Source organism: Sceloporus undulatus, chromosome 3 (genome assembly GCF_019175285.1).
Source record: "Sceloporus undulatus isolate JIND9_A2432 ecotype Alabama chromosome 3, SceUnd_v1.1, whole genome shotgun sequence".
In the NCBI taxonomy this organism is placed as follows: Eukaryota; Metazoa; Chordata; class Lepidosauria; order Squamata; family Phrynosomatidae; genus Sceloporus; species Sceloporus undulatus.
The window spans coordinates 52048768-52059690 of NC_056524.1; the positions used below are offsets into that span (position 1 = coordinate 52048768).

At 38.2% G+C, this 10923-nt stretch overlaps 1 long non-coding RNA gene across 2 annotated transcripts in view; it reads right to left on the reverse strand.

Annotated features, from left to right (window-relative positions):
* Window positions 1-6982: 6982 nt before the first annotated feature.
* LOC121924928 overlaps window positions 6983-10923 on the reverse strand; it is a 9656-nt gene continuing 5715 nt past the window's right edge. For both annotated transcript variants that reach the window (XR_006102766.1, XR_006102765.1), the window contains 3 exons: window positions 10070-10161; window positions 8504-8569; window positions 6983-7374 (listed from right to left, as the gene is read on the reverse strand). This is a non-coding gene — a long non-coding RNA (uncharacterized LOC121924928). The remainder of the gene's footprint in view (window positions 7375-8503; window positions 8570-10069; window positions 10162-10923) is intronic.

Below are 10923 nucleotides of genomic sequence, written 5' to 3' on the forward strand. Positions count from 1 at the left end.
ACCCCAAGACAGGCATTCAGAGGAGAGATGCCATCCTTAGTCACTGCATCAGTCTGAGACATAGAGAAATATATTTGGGTGTCATCAGCGTACTGATAACATCCTGCCCCATGTCTCCGGATGATTTTTCCCAGCGGCTTCATGTAAATGTTAAACAGCATAGGAGACAATATTGCGCCCTGGGGTACACCAAATTTTATCTCTCTTTTAGAAGAGCAACTGTCTCCTAGCGCCACCATCTGGAATCTGCCCGAGAGGTAGGACTGGAACCACTGTAGAACAGTGCCTCCGATACCTAACTCTCTCAGGCATTCCAGAAGGATACCATGGTCGATGGTATCGAAGGCCACTGAGAGGTCTAAGAGCACCAGCAGGGTCACACTTCCCCTGTCGATGCCTAGACGGAGATCATCAACTAAGGCGACCAAGGCCGTCTCAACTCCGTATCCTGCCCTGAATCCGGTTTGAAATGGGTCCAGATTATCAGCTTCATCCAAGACTGCCTGTAGTTGATTGGTGATCGCCCTCTCAATCACCTTGCTCAAGAATGGTAACAACGAGACTGGCCTATAGTTATTTCTATCCAGAGGGTCCAGGGAGGGCTTTTTTAAGAGTGGTCTGACCACTGCCTCCTTAAGACAAGAAGGCAGGGTACCCTCACTGAAGGATGCATTGATTATATTTTTCAGCATCAGCTTGACTATATCACCCCCCTGGACAGTCAGCCAGGATGGGCAAGGGTCAAGAGGGCAAGTCGTTTTTTTCAGACTACTAAGGAGCTTGTCCACGTCCTCAGTACTTACCGACTCAAATTGATCCAGTCTAACAGTAATGGCGGAGGCGTTGGATGCCTCTCTCATTGCTTCTGACTTAAAGTTGGCATCCAAATCAGTTCTTATCCGAGAGATTTTATCTGTGAAATAATCATTAAAAGCATTACAGTAAGCTATGGTTGACTCTAATAGAGGGTTCTGGGTGGGAGGCAGTTGTGTTAAACTCCTTACCACCCTGAACAGCTCAGCTGGACGAGATTTCACAGACGCGATAGATGCAGAGTAGAAAGATTTTTTGGCTGCATCTATCGCCATGTGATAGGACCTAAGAAAAGTCCTATGAAGTATCTTATCAGATATGAGTTGAGATTTCAGCCAACGCTTCTCTAGTCGTTGTCCAACCCGCTTCATTTGTTTAAGCTCTTCAGTGTACCAAGGGTTATGGTTTTTACTGGGTTGGAAAGGATGCTTGGGAGCGATCATGTCTATAGCTCTGGTGATGTTGTTATTCCATAAATTAACCAGAACTTCAACAGAGTCACTGGCACTGCCAACCATATGAACTTGTATGGGTGGTGTTAGTTTCAGAAGGTTCACCTGAAATAGGCTTCACCGATGCAGACTCATTGATACCACCCTAAGCACCACGAACAGGGGGCACTGGAAGCTCCTACATTTCCCCAGAAAAAAGCATCATCTTTATACTGGCTCCATTTTCCCAAGGCATCTATATTAGCCAAAATCTGTTTAGTAAGACTTACTTTGGTCTGAGATCTGGTTTCCTGTTTAGCTGGGACTATGGACTGTTTAGAAGAAACCTGGGCCTTCTCTAGAGCTTTGACTCTGACAAGTATAGCAGTCAATCCACCCCTTTCCCCTTCTTCATCTGGGGAATCATACCATGTTTAATAAGATGCTTGGCTGGTTGATGCTTAGCCAGACCTTTACTCTTGCCCACCCCTACTACTTTTATGGGACACCATAGTTAGTAATTGGGACTAATCACTAGTCCAATAAATAAGTCATTAAGAGGCTGTGCAGACCACCCCATACTGTTAATTTTTTCAGTATGTTTGTTTTAAAATAGTCACAAGCTAGGAAATGGTGGGAAATTGATGATGATGATGATGATGATGATGATGATGATGATGATGATGATGAAGATGATTTCTGCACTGCAGAGATAATGTACTGCAGCAAAAACTGGCATGGCAGTTGCTATAAAATCCTGGGATTTGTAGTTTGTTATGGCACCAGAGCATCCTGACAGAGAAGGCTAAATGTCTTACAAAACTACAGATCCCAGAATTCCATAGTATTGAGCCATGACAGACAAATGTTGTAAATCTGGACTATTTCTCCATTATGGATGCAGCCAATGCTGATGGCAGTGGTGGCATATGTCTCCTAGTTCTGATGTTTACCTTCACAATATTATAAAATGTGAAGAGCTCAAATTTATTTCCCCAAATACCCTTATGGGCCTCAATTCATGAGTCCCTTTTCAGAAAAGACGCTCAGAGGAGAGAAAAATGGTTGAAGTACAGCAACATACTAAAGAAGGACAAAAATGGTTTCGAAATGAAAATGATAGAACAAATGAGATCTAAAGGACATGAGTGTGGATGGTTTTTATACCATCAATTAAATCTAGATTCATAGTTGATAGAAAAACAGTTGACATCGCAAATAGTAAGAAAGACCTAGAGGAAGCTATATGGTCAGACAAATCTACTCCATTATCTAGAATATATAAAAACCTGTTGGAAATATATATAGACGAAAACCTTGTAAAAGATAACATGATCCAGTGGGTTAAAGATTGTGGTCATCCACTGAAACTCAATCAATGGGGAAAATCATGGAAAATCAGTTTAAAGTATTCCAGTAGCCAAGATTTTTATAAAATCTTATACAGGTGGCATCTTTCACCAGACAAATTAAGTAAAATATATGGAAATGGGTATAACACTTGTTGGAAATGTGAACAAGAGAAAGGGACATTTTTTTCACCTATGATGGTCCTGTTCGGTGACACAGAAATACTAGAAAGAAATATATAGAAATATAAAAGAAGTCCTAGGTATAAATTTTGAATTTAAGCCAGAAATATTGCTTTTGAATATGATCGAAGAGAATATTGGAAAAAAATATGGAAATATCTTTTTTATATATGTTAACTGCAGCCCGAATAGTGTATGCAAGATATTGGAAGGTCAAAAAAGAAATACAAGTTGGTGAATGAATCACTAAATTACTTGATATGTTGTTCTATCAAAAAAGTCAAAGGAAGATTTTAAGAAAGTTAAGTCATTGGATTGGGAAAAAGTATTAATGTTTATAAAGAAGAAAGGGGGATGGACCTGTTGATAGATATAGACAACGTAATTGTGAAGAATAAAACTGAAAATAAGAAATACATGTTCAAAGAATTTATTATATGATTTATGTTATATTATAATTTTAAGCTAAAATTGTGGATATAAGGAGGGTAAACCTATTCCAAAGCTAATGTAAAAAAGGAGATATGCAGTTACTAAGAGTTATTAAGAGAACTTATGAATCTGTGAAGATAAGTCTTTTGAAGTCTTTTAGAAGTCTTAGATGCAATTTCAGTATCTTATATGTCTTTTTGTTTTGTCATCCTTGTATGTATGAACTGTATGATGATGCTTTTTATGTTTTGTAGAGATTTTTTTTAAGCTGGTCATGTATGAAAATTAATTTTAAAAAAGCATTCTCCTCTTTTCCATTGTCCTTTTTTTCCCTTGAAGTTGAATGCCACCAACATGGTGATATTGTGTGATCTGATCTGTCAAGCCTTTTCTGAAGGAGGTTGCATTTCCCTGGGAAGAGCAGGCAACCTTCTCTTTTCAGCATTTGTCTCCAAGTAATTTCTGTGGCTAGGGTAATAGCAAATCTTGCTTTGTCCTTTCTGGACACAGATACCTTCGCCACAGAGATTCATTCTCTGGGAACCTCCAAACTGGTTTATTTATGTCTCCTCTAAGTGAGGCTGCCCTTGAACATGGTTAAAAATATGCCTGTGGTACATAATATGCAGTGACCCAATATACATTGACAGGTAACAAAACAAAACAAAACAAACAGCTTCATTTATATACCGCTTCATACTGAACTAACAGTGTCTAAGTGGTTTACAACTGTAAGCTAATTGCCCCCAACATGCTGGGTACTCATTTTAGTTACCTCAGAAGGATGCAAGCCTGATTCAAGTTTGAGCCCCTTTAGCTGGGATTGAACTCACAACCTTATGGGTTTGAGTGAGTGCCTGCAGTACAGGCATTTAACCACTGTGCCACCAGGGCTCTGGTGCACTGGCTGTACTAATATCATTCTGGTCATAAAGAATCAATGATGGTTACTAATGTATATCTGATTCCCAGTTTAAGCTGCTGAGTTTAATATATAAAGTCCTAAACAATGTTGGTCCAAAAATGTTGCCTGTATCTATTCAATGTATCCCTGGAAGTCAGATGATCCAACCTATGTAGAAATATCATTTTTGAGGTTGGACAAACTTACATTGCAACCTCCTTCATAAAAGGCTTGACAGATCAGATCACACAATATCACCATGTTGGTTGCATTCAGCATTAAAAAAAAGGACAATGGAAAAGAGAAGAATGTTTGAAGCCTTCACATTTTATAATATTGTGGAGGTAAACATCAAGCTGATTTGTGAATTCATCATTGCTGGGATATTTTTTTAAAATCTGATTTTCCATTTAAAAAAAGGAAAAATCTCCATTTGAATTATGTCAGAGACAATAGAAAATTTACTCTATGCACTTTAGTGCTTTAAACATGAACTTAGTACTTGGATCACTAAGCACAATGGTGTGTAGGCACTTCGGAAAGATCTGACCTATCAGCTGTTTTGAATAATAATCTCCATATTTAGTTGATTATTTTTAGACCAGCAAATCTGAAAAGCATGACCTCAGTACTTTGCAATGAATACTAATCACTGGTTAATATAATGACCTTCTTGACAACGAAATTCTAATTCAGGAAAATAATTTGTTTTAATGAGCATAAACTGTAAGTGATACATTCAGAATGTATGTTGCACTTGTGATATGATGGGTAACAGATTTATACTGATGTGTGTTGAATTAATAGAGAATGTTTGCCACCAAGATGGCTAGAGATAGACAAAAGTGAAATACAAATGAAGTGAGACCATGTTCAAGACAATTAGATGCTTATACTGTTGTTCTTTTCTGATTTATAATATGTTTGTATTTATAGGAACTCTCTACAAATAATAAGAAAATAATAACAATAAAATTAAATTGCACTTAGCTTCCATAATTAGTTGTAATATTTTTAATCAGAATTTGAAAACCTTATCAAAAACAGCAGAAACATTAATAGTAGCTTTTATATTAAAAGTGGCAATATAAGTTGATATCCTGTGGTTAACTATTTAGTAACGTATTGTAGGTAATTTAATTTTTAAAATTGTTTTAATTGAAATAGGAAAATGACCACCAATTACTCCAAATAGCCCTTAAAACTAACCTTTAAAAAAAGAAAGAAAAATAAATGTTGAATATTAATTATTACAATAAAACACATGCTGCATTCATGATGTGTTAAATACTCAAGAAAGGCCCTATACAGACAGGCCAAAATAAAGCTGCTTCAAGTCACTTTGGAGGTATGGTATTTCAATGATGCATGTGTCCTAAGAGTCTGGAAGCTGCACCAAAGCTGCACTCCAGTCCTTAGGAACTGAGCAAGATCCTGAAATGTAAAGATGTAACTCTGAACACTAAAGTGAGGATAGTTCAAACCATTGTATTCTACAGCACCATTTACAGATGTGAGAGGTGGACAGTGAAGAAAGTTGATAGAAGGAAAATCAGGTCATTCAGAAGTGGTGAAGAAGAGTGATGAGGATACCAAGGATGGCCAAGAAGACAAATAATTGGATTCTAGAACAGATCATGCTGGAACTATCCCTGGAAGCCAGGATGACTAAATTGAGGGTATCTTACCTCAGCCACATCATGAGAACACATGAATCACTGGAAAAGACAATGATGCTAGTAAAGCTAGAGGGCAGCAGAAAGAGAGGAAGACTACACACCAATTGCTTAGACTCAGTCAAAGAGGCTATAAGCCTGAGCCTGCAGGACCTAAGGAGAGCAATGAAGGACATGGGGTCTTGGAGATAGCCACCAGGCCATTATGAGTTGAAGTTGACTTGAAGGCAGTTAACAACAAGAAGAATCAAATACCATTTTATACATTTAAAAATGCAAAGATGGGAGGGGGGAGAACTTTCAAGTGAGATAAGGAATTGTGAAGGAAATAATTGTTTAGAATCTGACTATATACTGAGGTGGGACTGAGGCCTTCACCTCTAGCTAATATGGTAAAAGAATTGTGTGAAACAGAGGAGAGGGGGATAAAATTTGAAAACTAATTGAGAAACTAAATACTAAGAAGTTACCACATGGCATTAAACTGAGAGTTCTTGAAGGTTTTGAAACTGCAAAATAGCAACAGGAAAACAAACAAAAAACAAAGAAAAGCTGTTTTCACTAGATGACTGAAAATTAGCCAACATGCCACCATTAAAGGATTTTTTTGAACTAGACAGCTCTCAAGCAAACATTTGCCCATGTAAAATGGAAGGATTCTGTATTAAAGCTAAAATTATTGGCAGATGTTTAGAAGTAGCTGGGCATGTGATCATGGAAACTTGTTCCCCAGTTCTAGCTGCCTTTCTTAGCCACTATTTTGCTCTTGGACGATCTCAGTGTTTTAGTTAAAAACAAGGTAGATCTTTCAAATATCAACCACATCTGCATTAATCTGCCCTAGACTCAGATAAACTCCTTATGGTCTAAGGAATCATGGGAGAAAATACCTGACTGGATATTCTTGGCCTCAAGACATTTCAGTTTCAGAACTTGAAACTAACACTTGCAACTGGGACAACAAATGGACCAGCATCCAGTGAACATAGCAAAATAAATGGCACAATGTAAGTGTACTATCCAGTCCCAATTAAGAATGTAATCACCTTGTTTACATTAGCTGAAGTTTCTAGACCTTTTTAGACACAACTTCACGTATAATGCATTACAATAATTATCAGATTGAATGTACTATTGATTAAACCATTAAACCAATGCAAATATAGAAAGATATGAAAAGCAACTGTGTTTATTCTCCGTTAATCAACAAGCATTTATCAGTGCTTATAAGCTGAATAACAACCTTTTTTATGAGACTGTACTTAAAAAGCAACAAACATATAATTAATCCCAATATTTTATCTGCACAACCTAATGAAATCCTTTAGCAGATATATTAATTGTCATGAAGGCATTAAAGAACATTTATTCCTTGCAATACTTAAGTGTAGGAATGATACAATGTTCTACAGCTGTGGTTCTCAAATGGTTGAGTGGAACCCCTGAAAGGGATGCAAGAGTTGCTCAAGTGGGTTGTGAAACTTGGAGGCCCTGATCTCCCCCGCTTCTTCTGCTTCCTGCCTTTCTGTCTTGGAGGGGAAGAGAAAGGCAAGGAGGATACTTGGAGCATCTGCCTCAGCCTCTGCCTGAGGGAGGAAGAGAAGAGGAGCTATTTCCTTATAACATGTTAAAATATGAATATACATACATTTGTGAACAAAAATACACACACTAAACAAATAAAATACTTTTATTCATATACTACATCAAGCAGGGGAGGTGATGTGTGACATCAGATGTAGATGTAAAGGGGGTCATAAGGAAAAAGGTTTGAGAACCACTGTTCCAGAGACTCTTGGTGCTATATCTCTCATACATGATGATCTTTTGGTCAGTTATGAAAACAAGAGAATGACAAAGAAAAGTGAGGTACCGATGACCCCAGTCACTGACCTCTGAGTGTTATATAACAGTCAACATCCAACCTAGTATTGGTGCAACCAAGGAACACCAATAGCAAAAGGTGAAGAATGCATTTTTAAAGAAGAATTTTAAAAGTGAGCAACAAGGTATTTCTGTCTCTTTAAGGTTGAATAAGAGGCAATGTATCCTTGTTTGTATTAGCCTCACTTGCAGTCAAGTAGGCACAGTGGAACCTTTTAAATGGCTGGACATGCTGCAGTGACTGATATAGTTTGTTCTTCAGTTGATACTACCTATTCCCTCTTGGCAGATTCCATATCCCAGATATTTGCATTATGTGTGTATGCTTTTTAGCAGCTGCACATGCATTTACTAATCCTTTTCTAATACACAGCATGAAATGTTCATTAGAAAGATGATATTGGCCTTTTAGTGAGGATATTTATTTGTTTACTTCCTGTCAAGTTTGTAACCATAACAACTATCAAATTGGTTAGAGCTGTCAATATATTATACATAATGTAAGGGTGAAAACAAGATCTGAAACAGATGAACCAAAACAGAGCATTTTCTGGTTGCTTTGGGAACAGGGTTCGCAAATTATTCCCCCCACCACCCACCACCCCCATTGCGGCCAGAAATCACTCTAAGGCCACCTAAGGTGGCCCAAAGCTGCCAGTAAAAGGAAAGGATTTAATCCACTCCTGTTTGGGATTGCGGAAGCCACCCACTTCAGGAGTGGGCTGTCAGGACGTCATGGTCGCAGGCCAATTGGGGCCAAGGTGGCCTCAGACCACTCCTTTTGGCCCATCTGCTTCAGCCCTTAGTCTTATAGGGTTCAAATGAACCTACCATGTTTTCTTTTGTCTTTATCCATTGTAGGATGTATGAGGTCAACAGACCTAGCCACTATGGAGCCTGGAATACAAGCAACCTCTGTTCAAAAATTCTATACTAATTGTAAATGGATAGCAATACAAAAAGATTTCTCAGGAAATGTACAGACCAGCCATTAAGACCAGCCTAGGGATGGGATTGGGGCATGGTGTCTATATGATGCATGCCTCAACTCGGCCCCCAGGCTGGCATGATGCTGCACGCTGCATCACATGGCACATGGCATCACAGTGCTCCTCTGGCACTGTGTCTAGATGACCCAGTGTCAAAGGAGCACTGAAAAGCTGTGATGCCAGTGGTGGTGGTGCCCTTTCCAGGGTGCAAAAAGGAACTGCTTTTTGCGAGTCCTTTTTGCACTATGGAAAGGCGAAATTGGGGCTGCAGTGTGCGGTTTCTGCACCCCCGATCTGGCACTAAAAGGGGCAGTTGCAGACCTCTCTTGGGGGGGGGGGGGGTGTATAGTCCCTTGGTTCATAATTAGCTTGATCTTCGCCCTATCTCTCTCTCTGCTGCTCATTTCTTCCACATTCTGCTGAAACATACAATGGTTTTGACTTGGAAGAGTTGCTAATTAAATATCATTGTTTAATACTGTAGGATATAATTTGGTCTTTGTATGGAAGTGACCTGATTCACTTGTCTCTGACTAATGCATGCATTGAAATAGTCTGATCATCCAAGTCTACACTTCTCCAAATACTGCAGTGTTGATTGAAATATGGACCAAAGTGAGCATATAACAGGCATTTTACCATAAAACCTATACAGAAATAGGTGTCATGCTAAAAGCTACAGTACTTTCATATGAGTTTCACATAAGGCAAATGATTAAAAAAAACTTGTTGAGATGTGAACAATCTGAAAAGAAACAAACAAAATATCAAAGGAGGTGTAGCATTTTCAACAGCCAAAGTAAAACAAAACAGCAGTTGTGTGTCCATAAGCAAATGGCTATTTAATCTTGATTTTATTATTTTTTAACTGTGGTTTTAACTTGTGTGATAACATTATTGTAATGTTTTAATTGTATTTTTTAAACTCTGTTTTGATCCTGCCTTGATCCAATTGGGAGAGGCGGGAAGATATAAATAAACTCTTATTATTATTATTATTATTATTATGATGTTGTTGTTGTTGTTGTTGTTGTTGTTGTTGTTGTTGTTGCCAGAAGTGGATATACCAATAGAGGACAAAAACTGTCAATATCTAGAGGGAAGATCACAGGACTAAAGTATTCCATAGTACTAGATAACACAATTTGGCTTCAATTGACTTTTTGTTAACCTAGTGTGCCACATAAATTTAGTTAAATTTAATTAAATTGAACTTCAGCTGAGATTATCTAGAAGCTGCCATGCTTCTTGGTGTCTATGTTCTACATCAAACCAAGGGCCTTTTCAGTGTGAAACAGATAATGGAAAGTTACCTGCATTTCATGCAGCTCCTCTGCTGAGTGCTGATGGTGAATCAACATTAATTGTGCATCTGAGCAAGCTGAAAACTAATACTAAAGTAACTTACCTCTTCATAGAGCCTGCTATAAACAGTACTGTCTTGTAACTTCTATGTCAGCAGGCATAGTGAATCTGTTCTTAATCCCAACTTCAAAGGAGCTATCAAAAAGTTGGAAAATATTGCTGCAATCAAATATTACATTCACATCCCCTATCCAATTTGCTATTAGGTCTTTTGGTAGTACAAAGCTTTCCTGTATGCCTCTATCCTGTTCACACTGTCTATCTTTGCCCAACCAGTGACTATAATGCATGGTAATCAATAATCAATGTAGACCATATGACTCCAGAAATTTTAAGGGGTCTATGGTCACATAGAAACTCCTCTTACTTCTCTGCCTCGCACTCCTCCCCTCCTTCTTTCCTTACATGTTTCTGCTGAGTATTTTCTCTGTCTAAAACTATATTTTACTTAATCAGGACTTAGGCAAGATTCATAACTATTTGTTAAGAATGTATGTTTCAAAATAACTAGTAAACTTTTCATTTTACTTGACTTGTACAACAACAATAATAATAATAATAATAAATATTTACTTATATCCTGCCTCTTCCATTTTGAGTATCGAGGCGGGTAAGAGCAAAGTTTATAATAATAATAATAATTTTTATTTATAGACCGCTATTCCGCAGTGATCATAGCGGTGTACAGTAAAATTGCAAAACAATACAAAAAATTGCAAGGCCTCTCTCCCCCTCAAGATGGTGGTTGGAGGAGGGCTCTTTGTCTTCCAGGCCAGGCCTCTCTCCCCCTCAAGATGGTGGTTGGAGGAGGGCTCTTTGTCTTCCAGGCCAGGCCTCTCTCTCCCTCAAGATGGTGGTTGGAGGAGGGCTCTTTGTCTTCCAGGCCAGGCCTCTCTC